Below are 20556 nucleotides of genomic sequence, written 5' to 3' on the forward strand. Positions count from 1 at the left end.
TGTTCGCATTATCTAGAATAAGTCTGATATTTCTATCTCTACCCACTTTATGCCTTCATGTTATCTCTCGCTTGGTTCTTAACATGAAAGAGCAAAACGTCATTTTGGGGACGTACCAGTTACCAAGCTACTGTCTCTCACCTCTAAATCTATCCTTTTTTTTTGAGTTGGAGTCTCACTCCTTCACCCAGACTGGAGTGCAGTGGCCGCTCCCAGCCACCGCAGCCTCGACCCGCTGGGCTCCGGCGATCCCTCCGCCTCAGTCTTCCCAGTAGCCGGAATTACAGGCGCACGCTACCACGCCTGGCTAATTTTTGGATTTATTGTAGAGATGAGGTCTCGCCAAGTGGCCCAGGCGGGTCTCGAACCCGTGGGCTCAGGCAATCCACTCACCTCAGCCTCCCAAAGGTGCGGGATTACAGGCTGAGCCACCAAGCCTGGCTTAAATCTATCCTTTTATCTTCAGCCTTGTGATGCCGAGACTGGACCTCTGGATACCAACCATATTTCTGACTTTGCCGCCAGCGCCAGAGAAACTGCTAGGCTGGAGGAGGACAAGAGGATGTTTCCTTCCGGTCTGCTGCCTGCCCCCAGCTTCCTGTTCCCTCGTGCCACACCCTAAGGATACTGGGCCACAGCATTTCGTTCCAGGAGCTCCAGCTAGAAAGGCAAAGTCTCTCCATCCCCTCAAAGACACCACTGGCCCCCGCCCCCACCCCTGGCTAGCGTCACCCTCTCGGGGGTATGAATCTCAGCCCCACATAGCCCCCAGCAGGCAGCACCAACTGAACTTTTCCCAGCAAGTCGGGCGAACACCACCATTCTTCTAAGATGTGTTCTGTGAATGCAAAATAGGAGAATGACTAGAGTCAATAACCAAGAGGGACTCTTGGGCTCCCCTTGACTGTGGCCTCAACTTCACCGTGGTCGATGCAGGCCTGAAGCGGACTCCCCGTCGCCACGTCCGCACAATCAGCAGCCACATGGCAGAGGGTTGGAGCCAAAACAGGCCACGAGGAACATGGCTCACTCTTCCTGGAAACACACAGTCACCCTGCAGGTAACGGGAACTCTCTCCTCCCAATGGAGAACATGGTGAATGTGGACCAAATTGTGTACAGAAAGCCAGCAGTACCCGGTGAGATGGGAGTTGGCCTTTTTATCTGTAACAACAAAGCTGTGCCAACTTTTGCCCTCAGGACCACACTGACAACTATCCCAACAATAACAGTGAGACTTGGGCGTGTAAAATAGCCAACAAGAATTTCTCCTTTTTGGGGAGAGGTGGAATTGTTCAGATTAATGCCAACATTTCAGGGGAGACAGACCACAGTTAAGAATGAAAGATATGGCTGGGCTCGGTGGCTCCGCCTGTAATCCCGTGCTTTGGGAGGCCGAGGTGAGTGGATTGCCTGAGCCCGGGGGTTCAAGACTCGCCTGGGCAACTTGGCAAGACCACTGCACTCCAGTCTGGGCGACAGAGTGAGACTCCAACTCAAAAAAAAAAAAAAAAAGAATGAAAGACACAAGAGATCTCCTCATTGAAGGCCAGGCGCTGGAGTCATCTCTCCTACCACAGATGGCTAAACTAGGGAAGTCCAGGGAAAGTCTGATTAAAGAAAGGAAGAAGAAAAAAGAGGCTGTCTTTGGAGGAAAAGCTGGACTCAAGGCTCTGTGAGGACTCTTTCCCACCCTTCTCTTCCTGGACAGGGATAATCGTACACTGTTTCTCTCCCTTAAGTCAAGGACTTCAAGACAATCGCCTTGAAGTCTGGGATGTCTGCAAGAAGGATAAACTGGCATCCCATTCGGGGCTAAGTGTTTGCAGAGTTCTGGAACCCACAGGTCACTTTGCTGCCACCTTCAAATATGGTAAGAATACCTTGAGAAGAAAGCAAAGCGGAGGGGTCAGAAAAAAGGCAGTCTCTTCTAAAACCCCACTGTTTCCCTGGAGAACCTGGGACTTCTCCTAACGTCCCAAAGGACTTCTAGATTCCAAAGGACCCAGACGGGCAGGCAGAGCCCCCAGGTATCCCGGAAGACAGCCAGGGAAGCAGCACAGTGCCCATTCCCTCACAGAGGGTGTGCCAAGTGAGCACGCACACCGGATGAAGCACCAGAGCAGTGATTTTCAAAATGCTGGTCCAATGCTGGGCATTCAAGAATACCATCTAAAGGATGGTGACCATCACTCACTTTTAGTGAACCAGAATAGAGCGGACACAACGTCAGAATGGACCGTGCTTTGTTCCATGTGTGAGCAAGGTCACAGTGTATTTCGTCTTGGGGATCACTTGTCAACTGTGAAAGCCACTGACCTGGAGACCTAATTGTCCAGATATGGGCATTGAGTCCAGTGAACTTGCCACCAAGGGCTTCAGGCTGCTGGGGTGAGCAGAGGTAACCCACCCAAAAGGAGGGGAAGAAAGGAGGCAAAGGGTGAAACATCAGTTCTTGACCTTCCTCACGCCAACAGGTCCAGTGGCTACAGAAGTCCGTCTGTCAGAGGAAAGGAAAGAGAGATACACGGAAGTGTGAGTCTGAGGATAACACTAACGGTGGCTGAGACGGTAATGACCCAATTGATGAGATAAACTTCACCTCACCAGGCCAAAGCATGGGCCAGAAGGGGGCCAATATCTTAACATGCTTGCTCTGGGCAAACTATCAGAAAAGTCTGATGGGATAGACATGTGATAAGAAATTTAACCTTCCATGTAACCATGAGACTGCATAGAAAGAACGACTCTTAAATTGGACCAGAAATAAGTTCTGTAAAGAGAGTAAGTCCACAGCCAGACCATCCGATCTCATAACAGCAAATCTGGAAGCCAGGGGAAAGGCTGCCATCACGCGACCCACCTGAGCTGCCGGGTCTTCCTACCAGATGCTCGCAGTTACAGCTGCCCCGTGCACAGCACGAGTCTGAACTGTGAGGGTCCACTCACACGCAGACTTTTTACAACAAATATAGTCAGCCCTCCGTATCAGTGGGCTCCGCATCCGAAAGCAAACATGGATCAAAAATACAGGCCTCACAAGACGTGAAACCTGCGAATACAGAGGACTCGCTTTTTGTATCTGCAGTTCGACTGCAGGACTTGTGTAGGCATGGATTTGGGGTGCCCTCGGGGATCCTGGAATCAATTGTTCTTGGATACCAGGGGACCGAGGTCATATATATTGCCACCAAGGGGAAAATTATCCCCTAGCTACGGTCTTAAAGGCCCCCCAAAGTTTAACCCCCAAAACTGACATTAATCATAGTATATTTTTCCATTCCCTTTTGGGTGAGGTTTTTTTCCTCTACAAAAATCCAATTATTCAAACAGAACAATTAGTAGTTTTTCATGCCCTGGCAGGGGACTGGGAAACATGTCAGAGAAGTCACAGGGTGGGCAGAAATGCCCATTTGATTTTTCTCAGATCCATGGCCAGCATTCAAACAGATGCTACTCCGAAAGAAAAAAAAAAGGGAGGGAAACAAGACGCTCTCCTTATCTTAAATAAGCATATTCTTCCACCTGGATTCTCTTTATGAATATCTGTTTTGCTTTATTCAAATTTAGAGAATTTCATTAATAGAAGTTTGGTTCAGGAGGTTGAGGCTTGCATGGTAGATCCAAAGTAATTGGTTCCAGCTGCCAAGAAGAAAATAAATGGCTCTAAATGGAATGGACACAAAATAACATCCTTGACTGGGACTAACACTGTTTGACGCACTCTAATGTTTATGCTGAAAACACGTGTGTTTCACAGCATAGCAGGCCGGGAAAATTCATCCTCACCGTGCATCAAATATCCGGATCCTTCTGGGCTGAACACCTCTAGCTTAGTGTGTTTTGGGATACTCAAAAGTCAAGCTTCCATCAAATATGAAGAAGGCTGGATTTGGGAGGAATATCTTCCTCTCAATTGTAGTCTCCGAATATCTGAGACATCAGTTTTTAAATTATTTAACACAGTGATTTTCACGCATTTTTGGCTTATTTCTTGTTTTTTTTTTTTTGCTTTGTTTTGTTTTGTTTGTGTTTTTTAGCAATGGAACACTTTTTGAGATGAAATCTTACAGGAATAATAACAGCAAATAAAAGCCAAGAGACTGACACTGTGGATAGAGCCTCCCGTTCAGCCTTCCCTAAGGCATCTCTGTGATTCGTCAAAACACAGTGTGAAAATTACAGTCTTCTGGCATTCTGAAGAAAATATATAGATCCAAAAATTTTGAAGAGCTGTAAATATTGCCAACCTCAAATTGTCAAGTTTTTGTTACTGCCCCAAGCCCACAGGATATAAGTGAATATTTCATTGTGTACGGTCTTTAAGAAAAATAAAAGATTTATATTTTGATACATTTTTTATATTTCTGATTCCATAAATATGCATATAGTAATAATCTCGGCGAGATTTACTTGGGGCATGAAGCCAAATCCTCGGCTGTGGGTTTTATTAGAATTTTAACTTTCCAAAGTATTTTTTGTATATTTTCTTCTAATTTTTACTCTCATAAAAACGTTCATTTTTTTTTTCATTTGTAGTGTGGAAAAGATTAAAAAGCAGAAAAAATTACCCATAACTCTCCAACCAAAGATCCTAGTTTATATGTTGACATAGCTCCTTTCGTTCAGCACAATTTCTATAGGCATTGTTTATTCTGTTTCTCACATCAGCCCAGTGAGGTTGGAAGGGCTAATGCTATTGTACCCATTTAGCAGGTAACAGTGTGATTTCTCACATTAGGCCAGATCTAGCTAACTATGGGAAGTAGCTGGGAAAAGTACCAGAATGACATGCCTGCTTTCCATTTTTAATTTTCACGATGGGTACCCACAGTTGCTACTCGCCTCAAATAAAAATGTAACTCTTCCACTGACTTCCTGCAAAGGTCAAGTGCCCTTGGTTCTCAGTGCAGTTAGTGTCAGAAGCAGGGGCACAACCTGAGGACACGATCCTCAGAAACCGTTTCCTCCACTAAACCTGCAAGGCTAAACGGCAACACATTTCCCAACTGCTGTCCAGAACCGCTTCTGCCCCAGGACTATCCAGGAGAAGGAACACACTTGTAAAGTTCCTAGTTGAGCCCTCATGTAGAAAACCCTCAAGAGAAAATCACCCAGTGGCAGAAAAGTAAAGGAATGTAGTCAAGTTAGAGAAAGGCAAAAACGAAGCATTAGAAAAGATGAGAAGCCAGGCTCGGTGGCTCAGCCTGTAATCCCACGCCTTTGGGAGGCTGAGGTGAGTGGATTGCCTGAGCCCGCAGGTTCGAGATCCGCCTGAGCCGCGAGACCTCATCTCTACAATAAATCAAAAAATCAGCTGGGCGTGGTAGCACATGCCTGTAATTCCAGCTACTTGTAAGGCTGAGGCGGAAGGATCGCCAGAGCCCAGCAGGTCGAGGCTGCAGTAGCCGGGAGCGGCCACAGCACTCCAGTCTGGGTGACAGAGTGAGACTCCAACTCAAAAAAAAGGTGAGAAAGCCGGGCTCGGTGGCTCAGCCTGTAATCCTGCGCCTTTGGGAGGCTGAGGTGAGTTGCCTAAGTCCGCGGGTTCGAGACCCGCCTGGGCAGCGAGACCTCATCTCTACAATAAATCAAAAAATCAGCAGGCATGGTAGCGCATGCCTGTAATTCCAGCTACTCGGAAGGCTGAGGCAGAAGGATCGCCGGAGCCCAGTAGGTCGAGGCTGCAGTGGCCGGGAGCAGCCACTGCACTCCAGTCTGGGTGACAGAGTGAGACTCCAACTCAAAAAAAAAAAAGAAAAAGAAAAAGAAAAGATGAGAAGAAACGTCCTGTGATTAAGGTAAAGAGGAGAGGAAGAAATCTAACAAAGGCAGAAAAGTCAAAAGACTATGGAGCCGGAGGGGGGGAGGGGTGCATGCAGAGTAACCAAGGTCTTGGCAATAAAGATTCATTATGAGAAAATCTCATTTAAAACTAAACTCCCAGAGGAACTAATTGCACTAAATGTTGTGGCAGTGACTTAGGGAGGAGTCATTTGTAAGGCACCCTTGGGTATGTGGAAGTTGCCATGCTCTGTAGCTAACAGGGGCTGCTTACCAAAGTGCCTATCTCCTGTCAGGTTAGTGTTCTATCAGGCCTGTCAATTGCAAGTTATTTTGTGTTATGAGACAAGCTGGCATGTTGTATAAAGGTCAAGTGGAAAACTGTCCCTTCTGCTGCATCACTGTCATCAGCTGCTAAAGGTCATTCCACCCAATGCATGGCTGTGACGGAAAATAACTTTGTTTGTCTACTGTGAAATATTAAAAAGTCTCTCTGCTGTGGATTTCCTGGTTTCTCTGCTCTCAGAAGGTATTAAATTAGGCACTCTAAGATTATCGAAGACAATAACCAGTTTGCAAACAAATCTGAGCAGAAAAAACAGGAGGTTAAAAAGACTACCTACCTAGACCCATAATATCTAAATATTTTTCTTGTGAGCATAATTATCATAACTGACATTCACTCAGCATGACATACAACCCAAATACTTAGTATTCACCATCTCATTTATTCTCCAAACAACCCTAGTATCCCAATTTACGGATGGAAAAATTGAAGCTTAGAACAATTAAGTTATTTGTCCAAGCTTAAACAGCTGGTAAATGGCACAGCCTGACTTTGTCATTAGGCTTTTAACTAGATTGACCTGAAAGGCACTAATACTTTCTGATTCTATTGACAGTAGAATTACTGACTATTAATAACATGATAACAGTGATAATAATTATCACTTGTGCATAAGACGCATTTTGAGCATTATTTGTTCAGTCAACCATCATTCCTTGAGAGGCTTCTTGGAACAAGCACTATGCCAGGTACTGGGGGTAAAAGTTAAAATTATGGAGGCTCTTTCTTTCCCCAGTAAGCTAACAGTTCAGCCAAGGGAACCTCCAACTGCTATATTAAAATGCAATGTGTATGAGGATAGAGAACTATGCAGAGCACCCAAAGAAGAGGCACCGAAACCAAGTCTTCACGACCTAGCAGGAGAAGGGGGTGGTAAGTGCAGGCAAAGGTGCATAACAATGTGGGACAAAGCAGTGTGTCTTCAAGGATAACTGAGGGGCAAAAGAGAAAATTGCTGGAGGTGGGGAAGGCGTGGCAAGCCATGAAGCAAACGAAGTTAAAAAGTTAGGCAAAATCCCAGGCAAGAAGATAGTCATTGCAGCCAATCCCGGCCTTTGTTCTGGAGCTGATATTAGAAACGAAGGGAGGTGAGCTAGAAAAGCCATCATAAAAGAATTCTATAAAGAAGACTGGCCACAACCTGAAAGATGAATTGGAGGGAGGCAAGAGTGGAAGCGAGGGACCCATATGGAGGCAAGTACATTAGTCCAGACAAAAACTGATGAAACTGCAGGGCAGAAGAAAAAGATAGGAGACAAAAGCTAAAGTCTCCTAAATAGTTGGGCATGGTGGCTCACGCCTATAATCCTAGCACTTTGGGAGGCTGAGGTGAGAGGGATGCCTGAGCCTATAGGTTCCAGACCAGCCTGGACAACTTGCCGGGACCTCATCTCTACAATAAATCAAAAAATTAGCCGGGCATGGTGATGCGTGCCTGTAGTTCCAGCTACTTGGAAGGCTGAGATGGAAAGATCACCTGAGTCCAGCAGGTTGAGGCTGTGGTGGCCATGAGCGTGCCACTGCTCTCCAGCCTGGGTGACAGAGTGAGGGTCTGATTCAAAAAAATTAAATTAAATTAAAAATTTTTTAAAGTCTCCTAAATAGAGTGGCTCAGCATCCAGGGAGAGCTGAAAGTCCAGAATGACTCCCAGTTTTTCTTGCTTGAGTTGCCATTTATTGAAGTAGGAAATATAGCAGGAGGAATAGGACTGAAATCTAGCAAAGATCAGGAATTTATAGAGGCATGGTAGGAAAAAATACAATGGCGGAGGCCATGACAATCCAGGACTTAGCATGGGAACCAAATAAAGACACCCTTCTGGAAGGCAAAGCCCCAGAAGGATCCGTGTGTGTGGCAAAGCCCCGTGGAAAGTTTTGAGGAAAGTTCTACATGAATGTCCTGTGACTCATGGTCGCCTGTTTGTTCCCATTATATTGTTATGCTTATGCCTTACAGGAATAATATGCTTAAATCTCCCCTTGGAAAAGAACGCTGTGACTAAAGTTATGGATTACAGCATCTATAACGTTAATAATAAAGCAGTTAATGTTTCAAATGGTAGAAGCCATGACAATCCAGGACTTAGCATGGGAGCCGAATGAAGACACCCTTCTGGAAGGCAAAGCCCCAGAAGGATCCGTGTGCGTGGCAAAGCCCCGCGGAAAGTCTTGAGGAAAGTTCTGCATGAATGTTCTGTGACTCATGGTCGCCTGTTTGTTTCCATTATATTGTTCAATAATAAAACAGTTAATGCTTCACCATTGGCCATGCCTCAGGAAATGCAAATAGCAACCCGATGGGTCACAATGACCCAACCAATTACTCTAAAACCTACTGTGACAAAGTGTACTTTTAACTGTTCTACTTTATGTTAAAATTATGGTATCGAGAAATGACAGAAACTGAGGTACAGACTGAAGCAAACACAGTTAAGTCATACAAACAACACCAGAGTAGCCACAAGTTTAAAGCTTTGAAACAATATCACAAACCCTGTCCAGCTGTTAGAGCTGGCCCCCATGTAGGTTATAATATGAAGGTAGAATTTGGTGGGCACCTAGAGGAAAGAGTAGTATGCAAAACTTAGAATGGCTTGACCCTCCACTACCTTATACAGGTGCATATGATGATGATATGGTTAGAAAAGTCTGGATAGATGAGAGACATGTTAATTAAAAATCTTATCTTTATAGGAAAAAATAAAACGCAGTGGGCCCCCTTGGTGCCTGCTTTCTAAAACCCAAAAAGGTCAGCACTTAGTAAAAAGTGAAATGATTGGTATATATAAATAAATATAGACACTGCCTCATCACAAACAGCGACCTTTAAATTAAAACTACATAAAAGTTATATGCCTAACACCTTTATATCTATATAGACTATTTACCTTTATAAAGCCTCAATTTTACTTTCCACTTGCTAACCTTTTGACTAATATTAACCTTGCCTTTACTTCCAAGAACAGCTAGCTTCTTATATGTAGACATTATTAAACCGTATAATTAAGCAAAAATCATAAGAATTGTAAAATCATTAGTACGTCATACAATCGTTTCGATGTTTTGATTGTTAATAATTTCCTTTACTGCTAACTTTCTGCTAAGTGTGTGCCAAAAATTATGATATCAATAAATCAGCACTGCTGTGCTTCAGCGCCAGAGTGCCTGAAAAGAATCTCTGGTCAACAACTCTTCCATCCCTCGCCTCATCACGCCTCCTTCTCGGGTCCCCGTGAACCCCCGGGAACTGGCCTCCGGCAATACAGTCTTTGTCGCTTAGGTTGGCCATTCTACAAGATAGTATTGAAAAATAAAGTGGTGCCACAAATTCATCTTTTCTCTTAATAATCAAGAGATTGGGCCATCAGGGAAAAAGGCACAACAAAAACAATACCCAGGCTAGGATGAGCTGCGAATGAAGTCCGGAGGCCACGGAACTGTCTGATGAACGTGTTTGCAGAACCCAGAACTGAATGGCTCTGTGTGTAGGGCCTGGAGAGTTGTGGCAACTTGCAGTAATCTCTCTTCTTCGTTGCTTCTGATTTGACGACTCCACACAGTTCCTGCTCTGAATAAATCCCCTGCCACACTGACCCACTTGGTCTACCTTTCCTCAACCACAGGCAGGACCACAACGGCCAGTGAAGGATTGATCCCACAGTCATGGCTTCAAGGCAGAGTCAGCAGAGCGGAGCCAGGGCTTGGTCTTTTTTGACGGGTTCAGACCGTGTCAAGGTTCCTGAGCGCACCATTATCCAAGAGACCCCCAGCTACTGGCCCCAGCATTGAAGCAGAGAAGAACAATGCCTCTTACAACTTTTTACCCACAACTCATGAGATGCCCTTTGGTCATGCTGAAAGTACGTCTTCCTCCAACTGAAGACCTTGGTAACATTCACATATTTATATACCTTATAGGTTTTTATTTCCAAGTCTTGCGGTAAACTTACTCAAATTTCCACAGAGAACTTTCTAAAACTGAGTCACGATTCATCTCCCAAAGACAGGGCTCTGGAGCAGCTGATGTATTCACACTGCACTTTTACGTCCTAGTTGACATCGAGTAGGAGCTAGACCAAGCAAGCGGATGAGAGGACAACGGAGACAAGCTGTAGAGCTTGCTAAATCTGGAGGCGACAGCCACTCAAACTTTCCTTCTGGTGTGCCTCTTTGCCATCCAGAATGTGCCGGTGGCGTATCTGCTGTGGATTTTATATTAGATAGGATGCAAGATGTAATTAAGTGTCCAGACAGTTCATTCAAACAAATGAGTTGTCCAGTGCAAGGAGCTCCACCAAGGGACCGAGGTGCCACATTGTTGCCTTTAAAAGAAGGCCATGTGTTGGTCAATGAACATTTCAAATGGAAAGATTAAATCGATATCTGGGAATTGTACCTTGACCCTCTCTGCCCATGAGGGTTAAGGTCATAAAACAGTAGGGGCCCACAGAAAACCAATCAGAAAACAGGCTTTCAGTCGCTCTTTCTTCAGTCTTTAGTATTCCATATATGTCCCATCTTCCTCCTTCCCCTCTCCATTTTTTTCCTCCCATTCTCAAAATCAGGATCACAAGTTCTTTCAAAGCCCAAGCAAGGTTTCGATTTCATTTTCTCAGTGTCATCCAGTGTCATGCAACAAAGCCATCAGGCAGAAAATGAGTGACTCAAGGTCATGAAATGTAGACTACAGAGAAGAAGAAAAATAGTTTGCCATAGGAAGATGTGAAGAGTAGTCAAGCTTTAAATCCTTCGTTATAATTTGCATGTTTTAATACATATTCCTTTACCTCATTTTTTTTTCCAGCTTGAAAGAAATCAGGCTATGTGCAAATAAGCTTCTTATTGCCAAATAGAAAATAATAAGCCAAATCATGCTGTCTCATTTTCTGCATGCTATTGACGCTAACTGCTGGCAGAGAGATTTTTTTCAGAAGCATCCACACTTTTCACAATGTTTTCTAACATGGAGCACCCAGGGTTAGGGGGCAAGTGATAGGTAAAGAAAGAAGAGGGAACAGATAGTTCTTCAATACATGTGCTCCAGGTACCGCGCAGCCATCTCATACACATCATCACATTTCACCTTCCCCCCACACAGCAGGAGAGGTATTAGTATTCCTAGTTTATCCAGGAGTAAACCAGTGCTCAAGAACAGATGACAACACAAAAACAGGCTGGCTCTGCCACAGTGACATTCTGGTCTCACCAAGTCCCTCTTCGGTTTTCCAGCCATAGGTACAGAGACAGTTATTACACATTACACAGCTCATTGTTTATAAATTATACCTCAAGTAAGAATATATTGATAAATTTAAACTAAATATATAAATAAACACTGGTTAAAATGTTCACAGCTCACAAAAGTGTTTTTAAGTACTGACTATCCCAGGCTGAATAAGAGTGAATTATTTCTGCTTGTCACTTTATGTAGACATAACAGTTAATTCTGCAAAGTCAATCAGTCAACTCTGTGCTGGGATTGCAGGTGTCGGCCACCACATCTGGCCCCAAATGGTCTAAAAAGAATTATACCAAGTTGGGGCCAAAAAAAAACAGAGAAAGTACAAAATAAAAAAGAGCATTTGAATTGACAAATTTGTATGGGAGGAAAATAGGCTGAGAAAACTACTTGACCATAAACTCAAGCTAATTTTTATGAAAAAGGAAGAAGGATACCTCAGATTATAGAACTAAGAGCCCAAAGGACAGAGCCCAGTGTCATGGAAAATCATTCCCAGGCAGTAGGGCTAAACCCTAATCAAGGAACTGACAACATGGGCCCAGCCAGATTTCAAAATTGCTTTGGACCAGTGGCTATTTCATGCCTCTCACTGTCCTCTCTTTTTTTTTTTCTTTTCTTTTTTTTGAGTTGGAGTCTCACTCTGTCGCCCAGACTGGAACAAATCTTCATTAGCAGTTATCCTATGCGTGGCCCGCCATTTTAGGTTGGGTTTAGAGAGCTGGTGCTTGCCTCTTTCGTTCACAAATGTTCAGATCATCAAGAGTAACTGTACTCGAGAAACTGTGGTCAAGGAATCACACCTGAGGACTCTCATCCGCACCTGGACCTGAATTAGACACGGAGATGCTGAACATCAAGCTTGCACATGGGATGTTTTTAGGGGTCTTGGGAGGAAATTAGTGTATTTTTCATGTGGAAAGAATATAAAAAGATGAGAATAAAGGACTGTCTGTAGTGTTTTAAAAGAAGTCCACAAATTTCTTGGACACCCCTCCCATCAAAGATGGGGTCTGATCATGCCGCCCTTGAAGATGGTCACTCTTAGTGCTTACATTTAACAAACAAAATGCAGTAGAGGTAACACCACCTGACTTCCAAGACTAGTCCATCACGAGGAAGAGTTTCTTCCTCTTTCTCTCTCTCTCTTTCAGGATGCCTGCTCTTAAAAGCCCATCACCACGAGATGAAGAAGCCAAGCAGTCACATGTAAAGACGACAGGTAGGAGTCCCAAGCACAGCCCTAAATGAATACCAACCTGCAGTCAGCATCAACCACCAGGCATGTGAGTGAGCAAGACTGAGGATGAATCTAGACTGCAGAGACAAGCTGCACCCACTCAGAACTGCCCAAACTGCCAGCTCATGAGGAAAATAAATGTTGTCACAGGTTTTTGTAAAAACAGCCTTATTGAGTACAATTCATATGCAATACAATTCACTCATTTCAAGAGTAAACTTAATGGGTTTGGGTAGATTACATTATTAACTTTTGTGGTAAAATATGCATAACATAAAACTTGCCATTTTAACCCTTTGCGAGTGTACCATTTGGTGGCATTACTACATTCACAATGTTGTGGAACCATCACACTTTCGAGAACCAAATTCTTTTATCACCCTAAACAGAAATTCTGTAACCATTATGCAATACTTCTCCATTTTCTTCAGCTCCTACCAACCTCTAATCTACTTTATGTCTCTATAAATCACCCTATTCTAGATATTTCATGTAAGTGGAATCATACAATATCTACCCTATTGTGTCTGAGTTATTTCACTCAGCATGTTTTCAAGGTTCCTCCATGTTGTAGCATGTATCAGAACTTCATGATGGCTGAATAATATTCCATTGTATGTATATGCCACACTCTGTTTATTACTCATCTGCTGATGGGCATTTGGGTTGTTTTCACCTTTTCACTAATAGTCAACAGTGATGCAGCACACATTGGCATACAAAGAGCTACTTGGGTCCTTGCTTTCAATTCCTTGGGTACATATCTATGAGTAGAATTGCTGAGTCATATGGTAATTTTATGTTTAGCTTTTTTTGAGGAGCCATCAAACTGTTTTCCATATCACCACACCATTTAGAGTTAAATTTCGTATATGTTATGAGGTCAACTTTACCCTTTGAATGAGAAAATCCAATTGTCCCAGCACCATCTGTTGAAGGACTATTCTTTCCTCCATTAAATGGACCTGGCACCCTTGTCAAAAACCAATTGGTCATAGATTTACGGGTATGTTTCTGAAGTCTCAATTCTATTTCACTGGCTTGCATGTTTATCCTTATGCCAGTACCACACTTTTTTGATTACTGTAATTCTGTAATAAGTATTAATCTTAATCTTCCAATTTTCTTTTTCAAGATTGTTTTAGTTTATTTGACACCTTGCAATTCTATATGAATTTAAGGATCAGCTTTTCTGGAAGTGGCGAAAGGTTATTAAAATTCTGATAGTGATTGAGATAAATCCATATATTGCCTTGGGTAATACCGACATCTTGTCAATACTAAGTCTCCTAGCCATGAACACAAAATGTCTTCTTTGATTTTTTCAGCAATGTATTATAATTTTCAGTGTAAAAACCTTTCACTTCCTTGGTTAAACTTATTTCCAATTATTTTATTGTTTTATATGTTACTTTATCTGGAATTGTTTCTTATTTTCCTTTTTTGAATTATTCATTGCAGGTGTATAGGAACACCGCTGACTTCTATGTGTTAATCGTGTACTCTGAAACTTTGAACAACTTATTAGCTCTAGCAGTGTTTTTGTGGATTCTTTGGGATTTTCTATCTATATAATAATGCCATCTGCAAATAAAGACAGTATCACTTGTTTCTTTCCAACTGGGATGCCTTTTGTCTTTTTTGCACAGTTGTTCTCACTATGACCTCCAGTGCAATGTTGAATAGCAATGGTGAAAACCGGCATCCTGTCTTGTTCTTGATCTTGTTAGAAAAAAGCATGAGGTTAACTGTAAATTTTTCATAAGTTCTCTTTATCATGTTGAGGAAGTTCCCTTCTGTTCCTAGTTTTACCTGATTGATTTATCATGAAAAGGTGTTGGATCATGTCAAATATCTTTTCTGCATTAACTGAGATGATCATGTGTGTGTATGTGTGATTTCTTCATTCTATTAATGTGCTGCATTACACTGATTGATTTTCTTATGTTAGACCACCCTTGAGTTCCTAGTATAAATTTCACTTGGTCATAAATTCCACTTGGTTGTAGTATTTAATCCTTTTAATTGTCTGTTAGTATTTAGTGGGGGATATTTACATCTATATTCATAAGGGATATTGGTCTACAATTTTTAAAAAAAATTTTTTCTTAGAGTTGTAGGGTACAGGTGAGAATTTGCCACATAAGCAAATTGTGTGCAGCTGAAGTCTGGGCTTCTAGAGAGTCTCAGAATGAGTTATGAAGTGCTCCTTCCTCTCCTACCTTTTGGAAGAGTTTGAGAAGGATTGGTGAGAAATTATTCACAAATGTTTGGTAGACTTCACCAGGAGTCACTTGTTCCTGAATTTCTCTTTATTATAATATTTTTTGATTACTGATTCCATCTCTTTACTTGTTCTAGGTCTATTGAGATTTTCTATTTATTCTTGAGTCAGTTTAGGTTATTTGTGTTTTCCTGGGATTTTGTCCATTTTATCTAGGTTAACTGATTTGTGAGTATAAAATTGTTCATAGTATTATATTATAATCATTTCCATCTTCTCTCTTTCGCTGTCAATTTTGCTGATTTTTTTCAGAAAATTATATTTGGCTTTTATAGATTCTATTTATAATTTTCTCTATTCTATTTATCTCTGCTCTAATCTTTATTATTTCTTTTCTTCTATTAGCTTTGGGTTTAGTTTGTTCTTTTTTTAGTTCATCAAGGTGTAAAGTTAGGCTATTGATTTAATAACTTTCTTCTTTTTGAGTATAGTTATTTATAGATACATTTTCACTGAGCATTGCCTTCGCTACATCCCATATATTTTGAAATAATGTGTTTTCGTTTTCATTTATCTCTAAACATCTAATTTCTCTTGTGATTTCTTCTTTGCCCACGGTTGTTTAAGAGTGTGTTGTTTCTTTTTCTAGAATATCTTTTTCTATCCTTTCATTTCATTTCAATAGGTTATTTAGTTCCTACATATGTGAATTTTTCCCTTTTCTTCTGGTTTAGAGTTTTTTTCCCAATTTGTGTTTTTTTACTTCTAAAAACACTTTTTACTGTTTCTATTTTACAATTTTGTAAAACAGCTCACAACTTTATTGAGTGACTTTTAAAAGGAATGTGCTATATGTAATAAAATTTCAACCCCTTGAAAAATTGTTCCAAGAACTTTCCATTTTTAAAGAAAAATATACAATGCCCTAAATTTGTTGTCCCTTTCCACTTACTTGTTCATAACAACTGGTATGCACACATGTATGTGTATGTGTATGAACATATATAAACTGTGACAAATACATATATCAAAAACATCTTTCTAAGGCAATCAATACTACCTGCTTGTGATATTATTACATTACACTTACAGCTTACAAAGAATGGAGTTTTAATTTTTAGGTAATTTTATTTAAAGTGGCATTTCTTTATTTGATGTCAAATACCTAACCTTGACAAATATATGAGCAGTTCTACTGATGTGTTTTCTAAAAAGGCTAATCTTATTATACAACTTTTAATTCTTTCTTAATGAGCTTTTTTTTTTTTTTTTTTTTTTTTAGTTTCTAGCTTCATTCTAATATTGTTGGAGAAAATACTTTGTATGATTTCTATATTTCTAAGTTTAAGTTATTGAGATCTGTTCTGTGGCCTAACATGGTCTATTCTAGAGAAAGATCCATGTATACTTGAGAAAAACATGTATTCTGTTGATATTGGGTAGAATTTCTATGTATGTCTGTTAGATCCAATAGGTTTATAGTGTTAGTCAAGCCCTCTAACATTATTGATCCTCTGTCTATATGGTCTATTAATTATAGAAGGTGGGATATTAAAGTCACCAACTAGAATTGGATAGCTGTCTATTTCTGCCTTCAATTCTGTCAAAGTTTGCATCATATATTTTGGGTCTATGCTGTTAATTTTAAAATATTTTATCTTCCTGATGGATTAGCGTGTTTATAAATATATAATGCTCTCCATTGTCTCTTGCAATCATTTTTTACTTAAAGTCTATTTTGCTTGACATTAGTATAGCCATCCCAGCTCACTTTTTGTTATAATTTACATGGAATATCTTTTTCTATTCTTTCATTTCAATATATTTGTGTCTTTGGATCTAAAGTAAATCTCTGATAAATAGTTTATCTTACAGATAAACTATAAGAGTCTCTTAGAGTTTGATTTTTTAATCCATTCTGCCAATCTATGCATTTTGATTGGAGAATTTAATCCATTTACATTTAAAGTAATTATTGATAAGGAAGAATTTAATTCTGCCATTTTGCCATTTATTTTCTACATGTCTTATACCTTTATTGCCCCATTTCCTCTAAAAGAACCTTCTTTTGTGTTTAGTTGATAGTTTAGTACTAAACCATTTTAATTCCTTTCTCATTTCTTTTTGTTCTTATTCTACCAATATTTTCTTTGTGGACACCATAGGGATTGTATTTCCATTTTTAAAGTTATAACAATCTAATTTAAATTGATGATATACAAAATCTCTGCTCCTATACAACTTCACCCTTCCTTATATTATTATTGTCACGATTTATATCTTTTTACATAGGCTTATAAATCTGTTGCATTTGTCTTTAAATAATGTAGAAAATAAGAAGTGGGTCAGACACAGTGGCTCATGCCTATAATCCCAGCACTTTGGGAGGTTGAAACCAGAGGATTGCTTGAGTCCAGTGGTTTGAGACCAGCCAGGGAAACTTGGCAAGACCTCACTCTATAATAAAAATCAAAAAATTAGCCTGGTGTGGTGGTGCAAACCTGTAGTTCCAACTACTTGGAAAGTCGAGGCAGAAGGATTGCCTGAGCCCAGAAGGTCAAGACTGCAGTAGCTGTGAGTGTGCCACTGCACTCCAGCCTAGGTGATAGAGTGAGATCCCAACTCCAAAAAAAAAAAAAAAGAAAAAAAGGAAGGAAGGAAGGTAGGAAGGAAGGAAGAAAGTAAGGAAGAAAGAGAGAGAGAGGAATTATAAATTAAAAATACAATAATACTGGCTTTTATATTGTCCATGTATTTTCCTTTACTGAAATATTTATTTCTTCATATAAGTTACAGTCTAATGTGCTTTCATTTCAATCTATAGGAGTCCCTTTAGTATTTCTTGAATGGCAGGTCTAGTGGTAATGAAGAATGTCTTATTTTCTCACCCATTTTTTCATATTGGTTTTGCTGGATATAGAATTCTTGATTGATACTTTTTTTTTCTTTCCACACTTTAACTGTCTTCTGGCCTCCATGGTTACTGATGAGAAAATGGCCATTAATCTTATTGAGGATCCTTTCTTGCTTGTCACTTCTTTCTTGCTGTCTTCAAGATTCTTTCTATGTCTTTGGTTCTTGATAGTGTTTCCATATGGCTCTCTTCTAGTTTACCTTACTTATAGTTCACTGAGTTCTTATATTTGTAGATTCATGTCTTCCATCAAAATTGAAAAGTATTTAAAGTTATATCTTTTCTCTTTTTTGGGACTTTTTCTTTTCTCTTTTTTGGGACTCTCTTATAAGTATGTGGTCTGGTTCATGGTATTCCAGACGTCCCTTCAGCTTTCTTCACTTTTCTTTACTCTTTTTCCTTTCTTCTCTTCAGACTCAATAATTTCAGTTGCTATATCTCCAAGACTCCTTATTCTTTCTTCTACATACTTAAATCTTCTCTTGTGTCCTCCTAGTAAAGTTGTCAGCTCAGTTTTTAGCTGTCTGGCTCTATTTTATAATTTTTGTTTAACTCTTATAATTTCTATCTCTTTACTGAGATTCTCATTTTATTTATATATTGTTTTTCTGATTTCCTTTAGTTTTTTGTCCATGTTTTCATTTAGCTCTTTGGCTATCATTAAGAAAACTGCTTTAAAGTCTTTTGCCTAGTAAGTCTGATGTCTGGGCTGTCTCAGGGGTGGTTTCTGTTCATTTATTTTGCCTCTTTGAATGAGTCATATGTTTCTGTTTCTTCATGTGTCTTGTTTTGTTGAACATTGGGCACTTAAATATTATGATGTGAGCTCTGAACCTCAGATTCTTCCCCTTTCCCTGGGTTTGCTGTGGTTTTTTTCTTCTTAATATCTGCAATAGTACTTTTTTTTTTTAGATACTTTTCCAAACTTTCTCTCCCAGTCTTTGTAGATTGACTCTGTGCTGGGGAACTCCTTCAACCACTAAGACAAACTTGCACTGAGCCCATAGATCAACTTGAAGTGAAAGATTAGGGTTATCTTCCCTCTTTTCTGAGCATGCACCTTACCCTGAATTTGGGCATGGCTTTCTAAATTTCCCTGTGTACACAGTGCTTTTTATTATCCTAGTTTCCCAAAGAATCTCCCTCAACTTTTGCACAGACTTTAGGTGGTCTACTATATGCCTTGACCAATAATCTTTTGCCTCAAGTATTTGCACTTTGTTAGTTCACCTTGAGCACATTCAAGCAATGTCTGCCATTTTTCCAGCCTATGTTCTGAGTTAGGCAAAACATAGATAAGCAACTGTGTTAGTCCTTCAGGTATCCCTTAGACAGGTTACAACAGACACCCACAGTGATTTTCAAGTAAGGTCTGCTCTACTTCTTCTAAAATCAGAGATCAGTGTCCCACACTGGGAATGTGGCTGTAACAGGGAGGCGTTGAAACAAGGGCAAATAAAAATACCACAAAGTTTCCTACCATTTTCAAGTTGTCTTTTTCTTGATTCAGTGTTTGCTTGGTTGCTGCAAACTTTTATCTCTCTTCCAGGGTTCTGATAATGTCAGTTCTGACAGTTTCTGCTTGTTTTTTGATGTTTCTGTGGGGGAGACAAATGCTGGAGCTGCCAACTCTGCCATTTTGCTGACAGCACTTCCTGAAATTGTTTTAAGTTTTGTAGTAAATTTTTTGATGGTTTGTTATGCCGTATATTCATTTATTGTGGCTTCTGTAACAAATTACTACAAGTTTAATGGCTTAAAACAACAGAAATATATTCTTTCACAGTTTTGAAAGACTGAAATCAGTTTCATTGGGCTGAAATCATGGTGTTGACAGGGATATACTCTTTCCAGAGGCACTTGGGGAGAATCTGTTCCTTGTCTCTTTCAGCTTCCAGTGGCTTCTGGCATTCCTTAGCTTGGGGTCCCATCACGCCCATCTCTGACTCTGCAGTCACATCACCTCCTCTTCTTTTTGTCTAAACTCCCTCTGCCTTTCTTATACAACAACACATGTGGTGGCATCTACAGCCCACCCCAAATAATCCAAAATAATCTTCTTGGCTCAAGATCTTTAATCTAATCTCATTTGCAATGACCACTTTCCAAATAAGGTGGCATTTACAGGTTCCAGGGAGGAGGATGTGGATGTCTTTTGGGGAGGGCATTGTCCAGTCCATCATACATAGCAACAGATCAATGAAACAAATGGTTTTAAGGAACCAGCCACTATAGAGTGGAATAACAGACAATGGAGACTACAAGTGGTGTGCAGGTGGGGGGTGGTGAGGACTGAAAAATTACCTATTGGGTATAGCGTCCACTGCTTGGGTGATGGGTGTACCAAAACCCAGACTCCCTCACTACACAATAGTGTAAGAAATCGGCACTTGTACCCCTTAAACCTGCACTTGTACCCACTATACAATGCGTGTAAGAAATCTGCATTTGTACCCCTTAAATATATAAAAAATAAAAAATTCTTTTAAAAGACAGCCATAATACAGAGGAAGAAAATGAGAGTTCCATTAGCCTTGATTGTTCCTGCCACTACTGGTCACACCAAACAGTAAGTCCTCTGTCTGCTGGCACTAGTTTAAATTGTATGCCTGCTTCTTGAAATAAGAAAGTTCTCATGTAAAACTAAACATCAATTCCAACAGTAACTGAAATTTTACATATTTGCATTGTTTATCTTTTATCCCAACTAGGCTACAGATTCCATGAGTGTGGGTCATCTTTCACATTATCCACCATGGCATGGGAAACCTGCAAATAGTTGTTTATGAAAGGGTCCCATGATGTTCTGT

At 40.5% G+C, this 20556-nt stretch overlaps 1 protein-coding gene across 1 annotated transcript in view; it reads right to left on the minus strand.

Annotated features, from left to right (window-relative positions):
- Positions 1-20556, minus strand: part of LOC103270643 (disrupted in schizophrenia 1 protein-like) — a gene marked incomplete at its 3' end in the record, with an annotated part of 105205 nt that overhangs the window by 56980 nt on the left and 27669 nt on the right.

The sequence above is a fragment of the Carlito syrichta genome, unplaced genomic scaffold (assembly GCF_000164805.1).
Source record: "Carlito syrichta isolate Samal-C Ts95f unplaced genomic scaffold, Tarsius_syrichta-2.0.1 Scaffold309891, whole genome shotgun sequence".
NCBI classification, from domain to species: Eukaryota; Metazoa; Chordata; class Mammalia; order Primates; family Tarsiidae; genus Carlito; species Carlito syrichta.